Genomic DNA, 22100 nt, shown 5'->3' on the forward strand with positions numbered 1-22100 from the left:
TTATGTATTGCTTCCCTTTGATGAAGTTAATCTGTATTTTTTGTTGTTGTTGTTTAATACAATGTAATTTTGAATGCAATGGCTTTTCTGAATTTTGTGAGTTTCCTTATGAGTCACTGAAACTGAGGGTCTTCTTGAAGACCTCCCAAACAGAACAGTGATTATATGTGATCTGAAGTGTCTTTCCCATGGCACTATTTTAAGGATGGGAAAGAAATTGAGAACTATCACTGTACAGTGATTCTTTTGGCTTACCTAGGAGTTACAGAAACTAATTCTACTAATTATTTTATCCACATGATGATGACACAGAAGATCCTGAATCATAAGGCCCATTCATATTTCCCTTTTAGAAATGTTATGTGAGAAGCAGATCAATCTGATAATATCCAAAGGTTTCATCTTGGCTACCCACAGATGATTCTTGATTTGCTCCCTGTCCAGTGAAATTTAATGACAACCACATTTTCTACTATTCCTTAGCAACAGCAAGAACATCTGAGTCAGGTATATCAGGACTTCATAGATATACCAAGGGATGTTTCCTCAACCAAAACACTGATGGTAGAACAAATTTAAGACTAACCCCCAAAAAATGGTAAATGTGAAAACACAAATGTTAACTTCAACATATTCTAAGTCCATAGATCTGTTGCCTATAAATATACAAACAGACTCACATAATAACGTTTGTGTATAAATATATATAAGTAAACATTGATATACCTATACACATGTCTTTTGAACACTTTACATATATTAACTCACATAATCCCCACAATAATCCTGTGCCTTAAGCTCTATTATTGTACTTGTTTTATAGGTAAGATATTCTAAGCATGGAGGTTAAGTAATTGAGCTCATTATTTTGTGATAGATAGCTATTCTTTCCAAATCTTCCAGCTTGGCCCCAGAGTGTAAAATCACCATGCTATATTGAAATAAAAACCTTATGTATGTATATACATAGAAAATTTTGTCCAGAATCACTATACATCAGTTCAGCGTTTAAAAGCAGTAGCATTAGAATTAAAAACTGTACACCCACATTTTGCTCTTGTGTGTTTTAGGACATGGTAATAACCTCACTGTGTCTCAGTTTCCTCATTAAAAAATTGGTGCAATCTTTGCAATCACTGTAGGATATAACATAATGATTAAATGAGCAAATGTATGCCAAGGATTTAGAAATTTTCCTGGATCATAGTAAGCACCCAATAAATATTATATTTACAGTTTTATAGCTCAAATTCACAAAGAAATTGCAGATAATTCTTAGACAAAAATCTAGTATTGGAACTGCCTTATAAATGTATTCATATAATATGCAAGGGGAAGAATTCAAATCAGAGTATTTGTGAAAGCCTGTCCAGTAACATTTTATTTAACTTGAATTTTGACTATGGGTGTATATATTTGGGTCCCCACATGTATTATTTCTGTATCATACAGATTACAATTTCTAAGAACATTTCAGAATCACCTAACTCCAGCTACAAAGAAGCATATTCAGATATAATTAGCATGTGGGTCCCTTCACAATAAATGTTGCTAGCTCTTATGAAATTTGGCTTTCATACATTTGCACAATTTGCTCAAAAATATGCAACGATAAAATCTTATTTACACAAACAAAAGGAGCTTCTGAAAATAAGTTACCTTAGCTTAAGCCCGTGTTCATCTCTGATGGGAGTTGACTTTCATATATGAGATAGAATCTGCACAGTGTTGATGTGTCCCTTGGGATGGAACCTTAGCTGCTGCTACTGCTACTGCTAAGTCACTTCAGTTGTGTCCAACTCTGTGTGACCCCATAGATGGCAGCCCACCAGGCCCCCGTGTCCCTGGGATTCTCCAGGCAAGAACACTGGAGTGGGTTGCCATTTCCTTCTTCAATGCATGAAAGTGAAAAGTGAAAGTGAAGTCGCTCAGTCGTGTCTGACCCTCAGCGACCCCATGGACTGCAGCCTTCCAGGTTCCTCCATCCATGGGATTTTCCAGGCAAGAGTACTGGAGTGGGGTGCCATTGCCTTCTCCACTAAAGATACAAATAAATCAGATTAGACTTTTTCCAGTGATAAAGCTTTAATTGTTGGATGAAAGAATTTATAAATTGGTTGTTTACATAACGACCATTTCTTTGAAAAACTAAAGAAGTGACTTGCAGTTAGAGCTTGAGATATTTGCAGAGCTTAAAAAAATGTGATTGGAATAGTGAAAGAGTAAACTAGGACAAGTGAGGACCTGTCAGATCAGGACTAATGGGAGAGGAGACATTTTCAGAGTAGATTCATTCTGAAATGTGCTCTACTGTCCAAGAAAGTTGGTGATTTTACAAGCTAGATGAATATATTTTGGAGGGACACAGAGGTTTAGGGAGAAAAACAGAAACCCAATGCAGTGACAATAGACAGGCAATAGCAACAACATCTTTCAAAGGATAATGGATCATAAAAATCATCATGAAGGGCAAATAATTAAACATCTATTTGCAAAACATGAGCTATGAAGATGTAAGGCATGAAAGTAGACTCTTTCTTTTTGAAACTAAAAATGCTAATTCATGGAGAACAGCTTTCCAAAGGGAACCAGTATATAACCCAAGATATATGGGAAAAATGAATGGGCAGGATAAATTAGAAGTAGGCCTATATAAAACATTAATTTTAGTCAACCTTGTATAAATGTATTATCAGTCTGGAATTGAGTGTACACTGCTCTGTATGTAATAATATGATTTTAGTGTCTGTAGTTATATTGAGCTGCAAGTTATGTTAAAGTGGCTGAAAATTTCAGTGCTGAACCATTCTATTTTTTTAAAAAGCTTGGTTTTTCCTTAGTTAATAGAGTTATCATCAAGGATAGTCTTTTGCATTTCACAGACAAACTGAGTAACACTTTTCCTCAAAATGATCCACTTTATATATTTCCAGACTTCAAGGATTCTACCGCATTTATTTTCTAATGTGAAGCAGCTTCGCTCCATTGCTCCTATTTTGTCCTTCACTGTGTCTTTATAGAACTCTTGATTCAGTCTTCCCTGTTTTTGCACACCCAATGAGAGATTGCCTAAGAATGCTGCTGTCACTTGTCGTTGAGATGAATTCAACCCCAAGCACACAGTTGCCCGATATGCCACTCCACTACCAAGAACATGGCTGTATTCTCAGAGGTGGCATAATGTGGTGGAAGTTACACAAGACTTGAGAGGGAGAGGGTGGGGAGATTTGGGAGAATGGCATTGAAACATGTATAATATCATGTATGAAACGAGTCGCCAGTCCAGGTTCGATGCAGGATACTGGATGCTTGGGGCTGGTGCACTGGGACGACCCAGAGGGAGGGTATGGGGAGGGAGGAGGGAGGAGGGTTCAGGACGGGGAACACAGGTATACCTGTGGCAGATTCATTTCGATATTTGGCAAAACTAATACAATATTGTAAAGTTTAAAAATAAAATAAAATAAAAAAAGACTTGAACAGGTTCTCTACCTCTGTTAAGATTAGGTTCTTAAATAGCCTGTTAACTTCATCATTTCAACATCTGTGAGCCTTCCTTCTCACAGTTTGAGGAGTAACAATTTCATAAGTGCTTTGAGTACATGGAATTTAGAGTAAAGATGAGTTTTTTAACTTTGCCCATAAAGAATTCTCTGAAGAAGAGCACATATGATACTATCATATCTATTTTATGTGAAGCAGCTTCATTTTGATGTCAAAGTTTATCTATAAGTGTGTGCATTACATTAAAATTCATTGATTGATAGCCTTCTGTAAAGATACATACCAAGTAATTGCTACATATTAATAGCAATACCATAATAATCCTGTCAGTTCAGGGCATAAATGATGAGCTACTATTGACTTTAATGATATTGCTGGCAGAAACTGTCAACATTTTATTCAGATCGATGAGTGAACTGTGTGGGCATACCTAATTGTTAACCATTTATGAGGTGATAAGGCTCCTCCAGACTGCAGTAAATCAAACTTTATACCACAAGTAACTACAAAGTATTAATAAATGAGCATGTAAAAGTTTCAAAATGCTTTAATTTTACTGCTAGATTTATCATGCTGTTGAATTTTGCACCCATGTGAAAGAGACCTCAATAGTATTCACATGGGAGTTTTTATTCTCTGTGTAGTCAGAGCAAAAAGCTATATATTTTACTGGTACTTTCATAGGCTGGTCAAAAGGGTGAATTGTAAAATTATTCGAAAGCAGATATGCATATGGAGGCAATACTTCATGTTGCAATCTCTAACTCAAGATCGGAAAGGTCATTTATCCCCTGATTTAAGAAGATCCTATTAAACTTACATTCAACTGCTCATGTGCATGGGATCCACTTACATGCAGTTTTCTTTGCTTTTGTTATTTTATGAGGTTATTGTGCATTAACACAATACTCTAAATTGCTACTTCCATTCTTTATAATCTATTTATTTTATGAAAAAAGTATCCTTATATCAAGAAGCATTTAATCTTCAATTAGTATTTTACAAGTATCTCAACAGAGGATAGAACAACAGATAGATTGAATTTTATATTAATAGTTTATAGACTAAGGCATGTATTATTCCTAAAAAATTCATGTGTATCAACTCATGTTTAATAAAAATATACAGAGTACCTCAACAACTCTGAGGTTATGATTTTGGAGCTCATAGACTAAAGAATAAATATCAGTTCAGTTCAGTCACTCAGTCTTGTCTCTTTGCAACAACATGGACTGCAGCACGCCAGGCCTCCCTGTTCATCACCAACTCCTAGAGTTTACTTAAACTCATGTTCATTGAGTCGGTGATGCCATCCAACCATCTCATCCTCTGTTGTCCCCTTCTCCTCCTGCCCTCAATCTTTCCCAGCATCATGACCTTTTCAAATGAGTCAGGTCTTTGCATCAGGTGGCCAAAGTATTGGAGTTTCAGCTTTAGCATCTGTCCTTCCAATGAACACTCAGGACTGATCTCCTTTAGAATAGACTGGTTGGATCTCCTTGCACTACAAGGAACTCTCAAGAGTCTTCTCCAACACCACAGTTCAAAAGCACCAATTCTTCAGTGCTCAGCTTTCTTTATAGTCCAACTCTCACATCCATACATGACCACAGGAAAAACCATAGACTTGACAAGATGGACCTTTATTGACAAAATAATGTCTCTGCTTTTCAATATGCTATCTAGGTTAGTCATAACTTTCCTTCCAAGGAGTAAACGTCTTTTAATTTCATGGCTGCAGTCACCATCTGCAGTGATTTTGAAGCCCCAAAAGAATAACTATATGCCAAGACAAAAATGTTAGATTATTTTTTCAATTTGTTTGAGGTAGTATTTTTTTTCTAGCTAGAAAAAGAAAGGTTTAATAAAATATTTCTATTCAGTTCAATAAAAATATTTTTCTAGTGTCCTCTTGGAAACTAAAGAGTGGTTGCTATATAGTAACATTCCTTGGTAAACTTTCACAATTTGAAAAAGAAGTTTTATATTTTTGTAGATTTGCATCTGTTCTCAAAAGCCTCTTGATGAAGGTGAAAGTGGAGAGTGAAAAAGTTGGCTTAAAGCTCAACATTCAGAAAACTAAGATCATGGCATCTGGTCCCACCACTTCCCCATGGGAAATAGATGGGGAAATAGTGGAAACAATGTCAGACTTTATTTTTCTGGGCTCCCAAATCACTGCAGATGGTGACTGCAGCCATGAAATTAAAAGACGCTTACTCCTTGAAAGGAAAGTTATGACCAACCTAGATAGCATATTCAAAAGCAGAGACATTACTTTGCCAACAAAGGTTCGTCTAGTCAAGGCTATGGTTTTTCCTGTGGTCATGTATGGATGTGAGAGTTGGACTGTGAAGAAGGCTGAGTGCCGAAGAATTGATGCTTTTGAACTGTGGTGTTGGAGAAGACTCTTGAGAGTCCCTCGGACTGCAAGGAGATCCACCCAGTCCATTCTGAAGGAGATCAGCCCTGGGATTTCTTTGGAAGGAATGATGCTAAAGCTGAAACTCCAGTACTTTGGCCACCTCATGCGAAGAGTTGACTCATTGGAAAAGACTCTGATGCTGGGAGGGATTGGGGGCAGGATGAGAAGGGGACGACAGAGGATGACATGGCTGGATGGCATCACTGACTCGATGGAAGTGAGTCTCAGCGAACTCCGGGAGTTGGTGATGGACAGGGAGGCCTGGCGTGCTGCAATTCATGGGGTCGCAAAGAGTTGGACACAACTAAGTGACTGATCTGATCTGATCTCATCAAAATATATAGAAAGGAAAATGTATATCTTATTGCTATTTGTGCATTGGTTTCACTGCATATATCTTATATTAAGCATTTTTCCATGTCCCTTTGTGATGTTTCTCTCAGACTGTCATGTATAAATAGAAGTGCCACTAAGAGTTACATGGGCTAAGAATTTTGGAAGGAGTAGCAAATAGGATTTCCAATACATGGAAATTGGAAGGCACATATTGAAAAATGACAAAATGTATAATTTAAGTAATCTGAAAGTTCTCCATCTTTCTAACCCATATATTCTTTGCTAGGAGAAGCATTTTTGCTAGGAGCAGCAGAAACACTCATTTTTGAAAATAAACTGATTGTGACAGCTAGCATGTTACCCTTTACTTCGATAGTAGAGTTTGACTTCTAGTGTAACCAAGAAGATGGAATATATCCTAAAGCAAAGATGTTTTATGGTGGCTGTTGGAGATTTTATGTGTGTGTGTGTGTGTGTGTGTGTGTGTGCATGCATGCAATGAAGAAAGCATGGAAAATAATAAAAATTTCTATTTTCTTAAATGGGAGAACAAGAATTTATTTTTTTTAATTTATATTTATTTATTTTAATTGGAGGCTAATTACTTTACAACATTGTATTGATTCTGCCACATATCAACATGAATCTACCACGGGTGTACACGTGTTCCCTATCCTGAACTTCCCTCCCACCTCTCTCCCCGTACCATCCCTCCGGGTCATCCCAGTGCACCAGCCCCAAGGATCCTGTATCGAAACTGGACTGGCGATTCATTTCTTATATGATATTATACATATTGCCATGCCACTCCCCCAAATCATCCCACCCTCTCCCTCTCCCACAGAGTACAAAAGACTGTTCTATACATCTGTGTCTCTTTTGCTGTCTCGCATACAGGGTTATCATTACCATCTTTCTAAATTCCATATATATGTGATAATATACTGTATTGGTGTTTTTCTTTCTGGCTTACTTCACTCTGTATAATAGGCTCCAGTTTCATCCACCTCATTAGAACTGATTCAAATGTATTTTTTTTAATGGCTGAGTAATACTCCATTGTGTATATGTACCACAGCTTTCTTATCCATTCATCTGCTGATGGACATCTAGGTTGCTTCCATGTCCTGGCTATTATAAACAGTGCTGTGATGAACACTGGGGTACACATGTCTCTTTCAATTCTGGTTTCCTCAGTGTGTATGCCCCGCAGTGGGATTGCTGGGTCATATGGCAATTCTATTTCCAGTTTTTTAAGGAATCTCCACATTGTTCTCCATAGTGGCTGTACTAGTTTACATTCCCACCAACAGTGTAAGAGGGTTCCCTTTTCTCCATACCCTCTCCAGCATTTATTATTTGTAGACTTTTGGATCGTAGCCATTCTGACTGGCGTGAAATGGTACCTCATTGTGGTTTTGATTTGCATTTCTCAGATAATGAGTGATGTTGAGCATCTTTTCATGTGTTTGTTAGCCATCTGTATGTCTTCTTCGGAGAAATGTCTATTTAGTTCTTTGGCCCATTTTTTGATTGGGCTGTTTATTTTTCTGGAGTTGAGCTGCAGGAGTTGCTTGTGTATTTTTGAGATTAGTTGTTTGTCAGTTGCTTCATTTGCTATTATTTTCTCCCATTCTGAAGGCTGCCTTTTCACCTTGCTAATAGTTTCCTTTGTTGTGCAGAAGCTTTTAATTTTAATTAGGTCCCATTTGTTTATTTTTGCTTTTATTTCCAATATTCTGGGAGGTGGGTCATAGAGGATCCTGCTGTGATTTATGTTGGCTCACCGAATCCCGGGGCGAGGGAGCCAGCCCTTTGCCGCCACGCTCTCCCCCCCTGCCGGCGCTCCCTCCCCGCGGGGGGGCCGCTCCCCGCGAAGGGGGCGTTCCCACGGGGCGCGCGCCGGTGTCTCGGTGTCTCGGGGCGGGGGGGGGGGGGAGGCCGGGCCACCCCTCCCACGGCGCGACCGCTCTCCCACTCCGGCCGGCCTCCTAACCGGGGTGGGTCGGGGCGGGGCGGACTGTCCCCAGTGCGCCCCGGGCGGGTCGCGCCGTCGGGCCCGGGGGGGTCGCGCCTCGGTTGCGATTTATGTTGTGATTTATGTTGGAGAGTCTTTTGCCTATGTTCTCCTCTAAGAGTTTTATAGTTTCTCATCTTACGTTTAGATCTTTAATCCATTTTGAGTTTATTTTTGTGTATGGTGTTAGAAAGTGTTCTAGTTTCATTCTTTTACAAGTGGTTGACCAGTTTTCCCAGCACCACTTGTTAAAGAGATTGTCTTTTCTCCATTGTATATTCTTGCCTCCTTTGTCAAAGATAAGGTGACCATAGGTGCGTGCATTTATCTCTGGGCTTTCTATTTTGTTCCATTGATCTACATTTCTGTCTTTGTGCCAGTACCACACTGTCTTGATTACTGTGGCAGAATAAGAATTTAATAAGACTGTTACTAATGACCTATTGTTAAGAACAGAATGTACTGGCACTGCATTATTTTTAGTAATTGATTAACTTTCTATATACACTTAATATTTTACAGAATCAATTAAATAGTTCTACCTATCTTGCTGGAAAGTAAAATTTCAAATATTTTACCATAACATCATTTTTTAAAAATTTCTTTCATTTCTAACTATTGTTGATGGAGTCCATCCTGCTTGATACATTTCATATCCTAATCACCAAGTAACATGACCCAAGAACTCATTTCTTCAGTGACAAATAAAAATTGCCTGATAAGTTTGCAAAGAATAAATAAAATGGCTTGACAAAGCATGAATGTCATATTAAAGCAACGCAATACAAATAGGGAGTTATCGATTTTTTTTTTGTAACAAGTAAGTGGTAATAGTCAATACAATGCAATTCATTGACAAAATTGCATATTCATCTTAGAAATAAATTTCAGTTTTTATAATTAATTTTCCATTGCTGTTTTCTCTACATGGGACAGCAAATTTACATTTACTGCAAATACAGGGATAGCTGTTAATAATAAAAACAATTACTTTGATATACAATTTTAATCAGCAACAAATAACTTGGGAAAGAAGGGATGGAAACACTATTTTTGAAATAAAATAAAACAGAGGTCATTCAATAATGTTTTACTGGCAATATTCTATTCATATTGGCAATGTTTCCATATTTTACAGAATTAATGGTTAGTTACCTTTCTGATATTCAACTAATCAGGAGGCTTATTCTTTTTAATCAACTAAAGCAATGAATTGTTTGTACACATTCTATTAAACCAAGTCATTAGGTTACATATGTTAATGTAATAAAATATTTATTTTTAGTAATAAACTATACAAGATTCTTTCCAGTTAACACAGAAAAAGCAAAAATGACTTTAATTCTTACAAGGCCAGAAACCAAAAGCACAATCCATGCATTAGTATTTATCAACATAAGTTTTTTAATAGCTGAAGTTACCATGTAAACAGACAGTAGCTAGATTTGTCCTTATATTTGCTCAATTCATTTTACACACTAATGCACACACACACATACACACACACACTGAGTAATTATGTACTAATTATTTGAGTGCTACAAAAAAAATTACAAGACAGAGTTACTACTTACTTTTAAATTAGTTTGGAGACTTGCCTGGTGGTCCATTGGTTAAGACTCTGCCTGCCAATTCAGGGAACACAGGTTTGATCTCTGGTTTGGGAAGATCCCATATGTTGTAGAGCAGCTAAGCCCATATACCACAGCTACTGAGCTTGTGCCTTAGAGCCTGTCCTCTGCAACAAGAGAAGCCACCACAATGAGAAGCGCACATACCGCAACTATACAGTAGCCTCTGCTCACTGAAACTAGGGAAAGTCTGTGTGCAACAATGAGGACCCAGTGTAGCCAAAAATAGATAAATATATAAGTATTAAAACTTGGTTTATAGCATAGAGACATCATCATAAAGGGAATATATAAATTACCAAATATGAGACATATTTATATGCACTATATTGTATCTGTTTCAAAAGAGTTTGAAAAGACAAACTAGATACTTGAATACTTTGAAGTATTCGAAGAAGTTAAAATTATTAGAAAATTTCAAAACCACTAAAGATGTACATATATACCGATATATGTATTATCTTACTACATAGTATTTTATTGACACATTTCAGATATTAAGTTCCTTAAAATCCAGAAGTGGAATTCTATTTAACAGTATATCAATGATATACAATGACCTGTATATGGGTCAAGAAGCAAGAATCAGAACCCTAAATGGAACAACTAATTGGTTCAAGATTGGAAAAACAGACAGCTTTCTGCCATCATCCTGTTTGTTTAATCTGTATGCTGAACACATCATGAAAAACCCCAGGTTGCATGAGTTACAAGCATGATCAAGATAGGCAGGAGAAACATCAACAGGTATGCAGATATGCTGTGCTGTGCCTGCTTAGTCACTCAGTTGTGTCTGACTCTTTGCACCCCAAGGACTGTAGCCTGCCAGGCTCCTCTGTCCATGGAGATTCTCCAGGCAAGAATATTGGAGTTGGTTGCCGTGCCCTCTTCCAGGGGATTTTCCGGACCCAGGGATTGAACCCAGGTCTCCCATATTGCAGGCAGATTCTTAACCCTCTGAGCCACCAGGGAAGCCCAAATATGCAGATGATACCATTCTAATGGCAGAAAGCAAAGAGAAACTAAAGAGCCTCTTGATGAGCATCAAGGAGAGTGAGAGAGCTGGCTTAAAACTAAATATTAAAAAAATTAAGATGGCATCCAGCACCATTCAGTTCAGTTCAGTCATTCAGTCGTGTCCAACTCTTTGCAACCCATGGACCACAGCACGTCGGGCTTCCTTGTCCATCACCAACTCCTGGAGCCTGCTCAAACTCATGTCCATTGCGTTGGTGATGCCATCCAACCATCTTATCCTCTGTCATCCCCTTCTCCTCCCACCTTCAATCTTTCCCAGCATCAGGGTCTTTTCAAATGAGTTGGTTCTTCACATCAGGTGGACAAAATATTTGAGTTTCAGCTTCAACATCAGTCCTCCCAATGAATATTCAGGACTGATTTTCTTTAGGATTGACAGGTTGGATCTCCTTGAAATCCAAGGGACTCTCAAGAGTCTTCTCCAACACCACAGTTCAAAAGCATCAATTCTTTGGCTCTCAACATCTGCTGGATCATCAAAAAAGCAAGAGAGTTCCAGAAAAATATCTATTTCTGCTTTATTGACTATGCCAAAGCCTTTGACTGTGTGGATCACAATAAACTGTGGAAAATTCTGAAAGAGATGGGAATACCAGACCACCTGACCTGCCTCTTGAGAAATCTGTATGCAGGTCAGGAAGCAACAGTTCGAACTAGACATGGAACAACAGACTGGTTCCAAACAGAAAAAGGAGTATGTCAAAGCTGTATATTGTCACCCTGTTTATTTAACTTATATGCAGAGTACATCATGAGAAATGCTGGACTGGAAGAAGTACAAGCTGGAATCAAGATTGCCAGGAGAAATATCAATAACCTCATATATACAGATGATACCACCCTTATGGCAGAAAGTGAAGAGGAACTAAAAAGCCTCTTGATGAAAATGAGAGAGTGAAAAAGTTGACTTAAAGCTCAACATTCAGAAAACTAAGATCATGGCTTCTGGTCCCATCACTTCGTGGGAAATAGATGGGGAAACAGTGGAAACAGTGTCAGACTTTATTTTTCTGGGCTCCCAAATCACTGCAGATGGTGACTGCAGCCATGAAATTAAAAGACGCTTACTCCTTGGAAGGAAAGTTATGACCAACCTAGATAGCATATTGAAAAGCAGAGACATTTCTTTGCCAAGAAAGGTCCATCTAGTCAAGACTATGGTTTTTCCTGTGGTCATTTATGGATGTGAGAGTTGGACTGTGAAGAAGGCTGAGTGCCTAAGAATTGATGCTTTTGAACTGTGGTGTTGGAGAAGACTCTTGAGAGTCCCTTGGACTGCAAGGAGATCCACCCAGTCCATTCTGAAGGAGATCAGCCCTGGGATTTCTTTGGAAGGAATGATGCTAAAGCTGAAACTCCAGTACTTTGGCCACCTCATGCGGAGAGTTGACTCATTGGAAAAGACTCTGATGCTGGGAGGGATTGGGGGCAGGATGAGAAGGGGACGACAGAGGATGACATGGCTGGATGGCATCACTGACTTGATGGACGTGAGTCTGAGTGAACTCCGAGAGTTGGTGATGGACAGGGAGGCCTGGCGTGCTGCAATTCATGGGGTCGCAAAGAGTCGGACATGACTGAGCGACTGAACTGAACTGAACTGAACAGCTTTCTTTATAGTCCAACTCTCACAACTATACACAACAACTGGAAGAACCATAGCTTTGACTAGACAGAACTTTGTTGGTAAAGTAATGTTTCTGCTTTTTAATATGCTGTCTTGGTTGGTCATAACTTTTCTTCAGCAAGCATCTTTTAATTTCATCTTTGCAATCACCATCTGCAGTGATTTTGGAGCCCAAAAACATAAAGTCTGCCACTGTTTCCATTGTTTCTCCATCTATTTGCCTTGAAGTGATGGGACCAGATGCCATGATCTTCATTTTCTGAATGTTGAGTTTTAAGCCAACATTTTTGCTCTTTCCTTTCACTTTCATCATGAGGCTCTTTAGTTCTTCACTTTCTGTCATAATGGTGGTGTTATCTGCATATCTGAGGTTATTGATATTTCACCTGGCAATTTTTTATTCCAGCTTGTGCTTTATCCAGCCCAGCATTTCTCATGATGTACTCTGCAAAATATACAGTGTGACAGTATACAGCCTTGACGTACTCCTTTCCCTACTTGAACCAGTCTGTTGTTCCATGTCCAGATCTAACTGTTGCTTCTTGACCTGAATACAGATTTCTTAGGAGGCAGGTTAGGTGGTCTGGTATTTCCATCTATTTAAGAATTTTCCACAGTTTGATGTGATCCAGACAGTCAAAGGCTTTGGCATAGTCAATAAAGCAAAAGTAGATATGTTTCTGGAACTCTCTTTCTTTTTTGATGAACCAGTGGATGTTGCCAATTTGATCTCTGGTTCCTCCAGCCCCATTACTTCATGGCAAATAGAGGGGGAAAAGTAGTGCAAATAGTGACAAATTTACTCTTCTTGGGCTCTAAAATCACTGTGGATGGGAACTGCAGTCATGAAATCAGAAGACATTTGCTTCTTGGAAAGAAATCTATGGCAATCCTAGACAGTGTGTTGAAAAGCAAAGACATCATTCTGCTGACAAATGTCCCTATAGTCAAGGCTATGGTCTTCCCAGTAGCCATGTACTGTTGTGAGAGCAAGACCCTAAAGAAGGCCGAGTGCCAAAGAATTGATGCCTTTGAACTGTGGTGCTGGAGAAGACTCTGAAGAGCCTCTTGGACAGCAAGATTAAATAAGTCACTCTTAAGGGAAACCAACCCTGAGTACTCGTTGGAAGGACAGATGCTAAAGCTTAAACTCCAGTATTTTGGTCATCTGATACGAACAGCTGGCTGATAGGAAAAGTTCCTGATGCTAGGAATGATTGAGGGTGGAAGGAGAAGAGGGTGTCAGAGGATTAGTTTGAGTTTGCAGCTAATGGAGGTATTGAAATATAAATTTTTTAAAATGGAGAAACTTTGGGATATCATATTGTTCTATTAATTCAGAGGATAAAGAGAGTCAAAGATCTGAGAAAAATTTTCAGTTCCTAATTCCAGTTTCTTCCAGAAATCTGGCTGCACTGGCAAGCTTGAGGTCTGAGAAGACATAAGCATCTTTCTATTCAGTTCTTCTTTTGGTTCAATTACTTAATTGATTTACATTGTTTGCAAAATAATAATAATTTAAAATTATTCAACTGAGTAATGAAAATTATGATTTCAGTACAAAATATAGTGGCATAATGTAGTAGTAGGTTAGAGGGAAGAAAAACAGGCTAAGTGCAATTAAAATTAAATAAAGATCTAATAAACTCTATTTTTGAAATGCCTAGTCACTCTCTTTTTGTAGATTCCCATTGTTAGGTAGTTAGAATAGGAAACAGGAATCCAGAATGCACTCTCTCTCTCTCTTTTTTTCTTCTCGTCTTTTAGGTTGGCATGCCCCTACGCCTTGAGGATGTATTTTCCTTTATTTTCTAAATAAAACTGAGGGAGCTATAACACTCTCCAAGAGCTGTGATGCACCTAGTGCTTTAATATCCATAGCTTCAAATTTTTGTTGAGGAGACAGAACCAAGGAGATTACACTCCCCTGACACCACCACAAATAAGAGTCTATGACTGTACTCAATTTGAGTATGGCAGGTGTTTGTGTGAGTACGGCATGTGTTTATATTTCTTTAAATTAATTTTAAGGGGCTTCTCTGGTGACTCAGATGGTAAAGAATCTGACTGCAAGCAATTTTTAATAGCAAACAATAATGAAGCATATTTATATCAGAAACAAGACTAGGTTCAATTTCTATCTCTTTTTATTACTTGGAAGTTGTAAAACTTTAGAAAGCTATTTAAATAATCTAGGTATCATGTCTCCTAACTCTAAAATGAAATATTTGTTCAAAAAATGTATGAGTGATTTAGGAGATACAGAGTTATTATTTGCAAATTAGAATAAAGCCAAAGCTAATTACTAATGTAGTTATTTGGGAAAATTATTTCACAGTTGTTAGGCAAGTGTAATCTCTCAGTTCTGTCTCTTCACAACAAAGATTTGAAGAGAAATTAAAGCCCTCGGCAAGTCACAATTCTTGGACAGACCGTTTTATAGCTCTCGGGTCTTGAACAGACCATGTTATAGCTCTTAGATCAGTGTTACAGCTCCGTGTTACAGCTTAGTTTTATTTAGAAAAAAGCAGGAAAATACATCCTCGAGGCATAGGGCATGCCAACCAAAAGACATGAAGAGGAGAGAGAGAGAGAGAGCGCGTGTGCATGGGAGCGAGAGAGAGACCTGACCCTTTGGCTCTTCTTTTTATATGTTTTTTCCTCCCCCCTGGGCCTGCCCTATATAAATTGGGCTAGCCAGGAGTGCTGTTTGTTTCACCTGAGGTCCTCACTCAGGTCCTCGGACCTTCCTTGTCTTTTAGCCACTGCCATTTTGGATTCTTCTTTTCTATTCTAATGACCTAACAACAATGATAGGGTAACAGACAGAAAGGCCAAGGGTCTCCAAACGGAAGAAATAGGCTGCAAGTGTCAGACATTTTTTATCTTTCTCTTAAACAGCAAGAGTAAACAAACTAGTGTTATATTTTTTTCCCTTCTCTATACAAATTTAAAAAGAGGTTTCTCTTAAAATTCTGTGTTGCCATAATCACAACTGGTTCCACACGAACTTAACTTTTCTCAAACCTTGAGCTAACCAGTGCATTTTTCTTATGGAAATGTTTGCATTAAGCTATGTTAATGTACTATGTATTTACCCTAGACTCTGTCTTCAAGTCAGTTCCACCTAAAGGTTCAGAACCAACTTGACAAACCAATATGTTACACTCATACATTGTTCTCTTAATCTGTGTTAATGAAACTATATATTTTTATGGAAATCTGCCTTTCTTCAAGATTCATGTCAATCATTTTATGGCCCAGGATAACTCACCTAGTATCAAGATTATCTCAAAATGCATGTTGTGGGTAAGGGGCCTGGTGCCATTCTCTGAATTTTGAGACATTTCCTTTCTTTAATTAGCAGACTGCTAGTAGCTATATAACATCCAGCTAAAGACTAACAACCAGTCCATTCTAAAGGAGATCAGCCCTGGGTGTTCTTTGGAAGGACTGATGCTAAAGCTGAAACTCCAGTACTTTGGCCACCTCATGTGAAGAGTTGACTCACTGGAAAAGACTCTGATGCTGGGAGAGATTGGGGGCAGGAGGAGAAGGGGACGACAGAGGATGAGATGGCTGGATGGCATCACTGACTCGATGGATGTGAGTCTGTGTGAACTCCAGGAGTTGGTGATGGACAGGGAGGCCTGGTGTGCTGCGATTCATGGGGTCGCAAAGAGTTGGACATGACTGAGTGACTGAACTGAACTGAACTGAACTGAAAGGCTAACAGGGGGGCACTCTTTCTGCCCCCTTCTGAAGTCTATGTTAGAAGTTTTCTCTGTCTCTTTTATACTTTAATAAAACTTTATTACACAAAAGCTCTGAGCCATCAAACCTGTCTCTGGCCTCAGACTGAATTCGTCTCCTCTGGAGGCCAAGAATCCAGGTGTCTTTCATGGTTGAGCAACAACCTTTCATCTTCTGATGCCTATATCAGAAACTTTCTCTATCTCTTTTATACTTTAATAAAACTTTATTACGCAAAAGCTCTGAGCCATCAAGCCTCATCATTGGCCCTGGATTGAATTCTTCCCCTCCAGAGACCAAGAATTCCAGCATCTTTTGTGGTTCAGCAACAACCTTTCAACAATATTTTTTAAAATTAAGTGTTTCCCTGGTGGCTCAGAGGTTAAAGCGTCTGCCTGCAATGCGGGAGACCTGGGTTCAATCCCTGGGTAGGGAAGATTCCCTGGAGAAGGAAATAGCAACCCACTCCAGTATTCTTCTTGCCTGGAGAATCCCATGGATGGAGGAGCCTGGTGGGCTACAGTCCACTGGATCGCAAAGAGTGGGACACGACTGAGCAACTTCACTTTCACTGTTTAAAATTAATTAAATTTTTAAAAGGAATTTTTAGTTTGCAGAAAAAATGAGCAGAAATTACAGACAGTTCCTCTATACTCAATCTCCTGCCTTCACACATTTCCTATTATTTAGTTTTATTTATTATCACCCTGCATTAGTGTGTTACACATTACAATTGATGAACGAATGATACATTATTGTTAATGAAAACTCAAAATGTTTATTAAGATTCATTTCTTGTGTTGTACAGTCTATGGTTTTTAAACTTTCAGATGACAACATTGGCTGAAGGTAAATTCTTAATATACCAGACTTATTTTTAAAAACTAAAATCTGTTGAAAGTTTCAATTTCTCTTGTCTTTTACTGTAGTTTGAATTGTTCATAATGAAAAATGTTCATAATGTGTATTGGAAGGCTCTTGACACATTTTTCTGTGTGTTTTTGTAATTCATTATGAGGGAAAAACTTTCCATACCTACACTTATCTTTGTCTTACATAATTTCTATAAATATAATTTTTCTCCATGTTGATTCTTGAACCAATAGAGATATTTTTAATAGTGATGTTTTTAAATCCCAATGAGTAAGAAAATAATATAATGAGCTCTTGGAAATGAAAAATGACAATGGATAGCAAAATCTTGTTGGATTCTCCCAATGTTCCATTTATTTTCAGCCTGGATAATGTAACAGATAATGCAACTCTTCAGAACAAAAACAAAATACAGCAAGAAAATCTTTGGTATTTTGAATTCAGTTATTTTCTGTCACCCTGGGACTTTCTAATGACCCTTGACATTGCAGCTTAAATTCTAAATATCATTATTATTGAATCTTTTGTGAACTATTTAATCTGTTTGAAAGCTGAGACAAATGAGGCCATCAATACTTAAATGATTTCTATTCCACATGGTGATTTCAAAATGAATCTGAGCTTACATTTGAGGATCTGAACAAAGAAACATTTGACATTACAGACTCAGCATATCAACAGGGGAGAATGCATTGTTGCGTATGTAGATATACTTGAAATGAGGAACACAAGATAGTGACTCTGGCAAAGAAAGAGGAAACTCAGATTTTAAAGAGTAGTAATTGTTCTGGCTTGTTTTTGTTAACACAGAAGCAGAAAGTACCTTGGCAATTCAGTTTATGGCAATTAAGGACAATACTTTCAAGGTGTGCTTATTTAATGCTGAGCTGATTTAAAACCTTTTTGCCCTGAAAGGTGTGATTACATATCCTTCTCTATGTGTCCCTCAGTATTTGACATTGAAAATAGCTTTTGTTCTTCAGTTAGAAACTACTAACAATATACTTATATTTCACAGTCTTTCAAGAAATCCATATATTGGATGATGCTGTTAGAATCCACATACTTTCAACTTTTTCTATTCCCACCTTTGCTTAATATCTGTGATTTACCTTTAGTAACCTACATTATCACTTTTATTGTTGCCAAGTTATAAATGCTTATGCCCTCTCCTACTACTAAGTCTTCTGCATTTTTCCTCTGGGTTGATTCTAAATGTTGAAAGAGTAATGAATGGCAAAAATCTTATATATTAATGTGATTTTTTAATTACTGGATCAAATAGATATCTGGGGTTTTATTTTTTTCTCTAAGGATATGTCTATATTTCTGGGGCACTCATAGGATAATTTTTCTAGAATCAAAATCAGACTAATTCTCTTTCTCTCTCTCTTATTTTTAATTTAAAAAATTGTTTACTTCAGATCATGTTATAATTAGCTTGATATTTAAATTGTGAACTTCTTTAAAATATTTGTTTCACCTGAATTTCACATTTTTTGTTAAATATTAGCTTTGTATTCTTTTTTTTTTTTTCAATGTTTCTATCTTTTAAATCAGGACACTTCTGAGAACACCATCCTCACATTTCAGAAACTTTATGCTCTCCAGGACAAGGCTGCCATTTTCTAGATCTCTTACTTTCCTTTTTTTTCTTTCTTTCTTTTTTTATTTACTCATTATGTGGAGATGATCTATAGTAACTTCTTCAGAAAGTGTATGGAGAAAATATTTTGAGAACTTTTCTGTTTGATAATGTCGATGTTGAAGCTGGTTTTAGAAAAGGCAGAGGAACCAGAGATCAAATTGCCAACATCAGCTGGATCATTGAAAAAGCAAGAGAGTTCCAGAAAAACATCTATTTTTGCTTTATTGACTATGCCAAAGCCTTTAACTGTGTGGATCACAATAAACTGTGGGAAATTCTGAAAGAAATGGGAATACCAGACCACCTGACCTGCCTCTTGAGAAACCTGTATGCAGGCCAGGAAGCAACAGTTAGAACTGGACATGGAACAACAGACTGGTTCCAAATAGGAAAAGGCTGTATATTGTCACCCTGTTTATTTAACTTATATGCAGAGTACATCATGAGAAATGCTGGGCTGGAGGAAGCACAAGCTGGAATCAAGACTGCTGGGAGAACTATCGATAACCTCAGACATGTACATGACACCATCTTTATGGCAGAAAGTGAAGAAGAACTAAAGAGCTTCTTGATGAAAGTGAAAGAGGAGAGTGAAAAAGTTGGCTTAATGCTAGACATTCAGAAAACTAAGATCATGGCATCTGGTTCCATCACTTTATGGGAAATAGATGGGGAAACAGTGGAAACAGTGTCAGACTTTATGTTTTTGGGCTCCAAAATCACTGCAGATGGTGACTGCAGCCATGAAATTAAAAGACTTTTACTCCTTGGAAGAAAAGTTATGACCAACCTAGATAACATATTGAGAAGCAGAGACATTACTTTGCCAACAAAGGTCCGTCTAGTCAAGGCTATGGTTTTTCCAGTGGTCATGTATGGATTCGAGAGTTGGACTGTGAAGAAAGCTGAGTGCTGAAGAATTGATGCCTTTGAACTGTGGTGTTGGAGAAGACTCTTGAGAGTCCCTTGGACTGCAAGGAGATCCAACTAGTCCATTCTAATGGAGATCAGTCCTGGGTGTTCTTTGGAAGGAATGATGCTAAAGCTGAAACTCCAGTACTTTGGCTACCTCATGCGAAGAGTTGACTCATTGGAAAAGACTCTGATGCTGGGAGGGATTGGGGGCAGGAGGAGAAGGGGAGAAGGGGACGACAGAGGATGAGATGGCTCGACGGCATCACCGACTTGATGGACGTGAGTTTGAGTGAACTCTGGGAGATGGTGATGGACAGGGAGGCCTGGCGTGCTGTGATTCATGGGGTCACAAAGAGTCGGACATATTTGAGTGACTGAACTGAACTAAACTGAACTGAATGGTTTTACTCTTTTATATAATTATATTGTATATAGTGTTTATATAAGATATTTAATATATTATATTTTTGTAAGACTTTACCTGGATATACAGTTCTAAGTTGTAACTATTTCTCACAGACTTTAAAGACAGTACTTTCTTGCCTAACTTTTAATTTCCAAGAGGCCTCTAGAGTTTTCTGTTCATTTTTCACAGCATAAAATTGTCATTTTAAGAATATCATATTTTCTCAATATGTTGAGTATATCTATTAAAAAATTTTTAAGTTCTTTGCTAAACTGTGTATCTTTTTCTTACACTCTATCTTTTTATGATCATTTGATTTTAGCTTTGCTTTTTCCTAACATACTGGTCTGGTCATGTTTTTTATCCTGATTTTTTCTTTCATAGTTATGAAATATGAAGAAAATTGTTAGTAGCTGTTTTATGGTATATTGTACATAAGACTTTTATACTACATTTTGTTGAAGTGGAAAAATCTTCCCTTCTTCCCTCCTAGGTTCTTTGGGTGCCCAAATAATCAAACTGACATTGACATTGAGAGAAGTAAAACTAATTTAACTTTGTTAGGTAGTTAGAATAGGGAAAAGGAGTCCAGAATGGCGGTGGCTAAAAGACAAGGAAGGGAAAAGCCTGTAAAAATAGAACAAAGGAAGGTCCCTGGAGGACCTCAGGTAGAACAAACAACACTCCTGGCTGGCCCAATTTACATAGGGCAGGCCCAGGGGAAGGAAAAAAACATATGAAAAGAGGAGCCAAAGGTCCAGAGGTCTCTGTCCCACCCCCGCCTCCCCACCCCCCCGGGCGTGCTCTCTGTCTCTCAGTTTCTCTCTCTCCTGTGCACGCACATTCTCTTTCTCTCTCTCTCTTCTCTTCACATCTTTGAGTCAGCGTGCCCCCAGGCCTCAAGGATGTATTTTCCTTTATTTTCTAAATAAAACTGATCTGCCCAAGAATTACAACACAGACTATCTGAGAGCTGTGACACGCCAAGGGCTTTAATGCCCATCACTTCAAATTTTTGTTGAGACAAGACAGATCTGAGGAGATTACACTCCACTGACAACTTCATATGTACAGGTGCATATAAAAGTATAAAACTATGAGACTGAAAGTCAGTCAGGCAAATGAGACTTATCCTCTACCCTGAACAGAATAAAAGGGATGGAGTCTAGGGCTTCAAAGGAAAGGATAGTAATTTACAGGAAGAGCAGATGTTTGATAATTAGATATTTGCCCTGCCATGCAGATGAGTCTTTCAGATAGAAGGCTATCTTTAGTAATAACTTTTCTCTGATATGGGCTTCCAATCCAAATTCTTTTAGGCAGTTAAGAGATGTGGGGCAGACAGAAAGGTTCTTCTGTTGCTGGGTCTTGATTGCCTTCATTTCAAATTAATCCACCTGTGACAGTTTGGGGTGGCATATACTGCTCACCTTCAATAGTTTGGAGCAATTGTTACTGTGAGAAGAGTATATTTTGTCAGGACAAATTTTACACTAAGAAAAGCTGGCAAATTATGAATTGCTAAGATTCTTTTGACACTTGAATACGAGTTTTTTGTTTTGTTTTGTTTTTTCTTTGGCAGAGCCAACTTCTACACTGAAAGATTTACCTTTACCCAGAATTTGGTTGGGGGCAGGGAGTGGCTGAGGGGTGAGGGAGGGATTTTGCTTAGGGGTTAAAATACAGAAGGCACTGTATTTTGCTTAGGGGTTAGAAATAGGCTGCCTGTATTTTCACTTGACTCCCTCTGTGCTTGTTACACATTCACTAAACCTATATGAAATTCTGTACTATGCAGACATCAGTAAACAGCTCTCTTACTCTTTGCTTTTGAAAAATTAGTTGCAATATCTTAACGTCTGCAGAAGCCTTCATTGCCTTAATTACTTTTTCATTTATGAGATTCACTTTTTGCTCATTTACTTTT

Source organism: Bos mutus, chromosome 1 (genome assembly GCF_027580195.1).
Source record: "Bos mutus isolate GX-2022 chromosome 1, NWIPB_WYAK_1.1, whole genome shotgun sequence".
Taxonomy (NCBI): Eukaryota; Metazoa; Chordata; class Mammalia; order Artiodactyla; family Bovidae; genus Bos; species Bos mutus.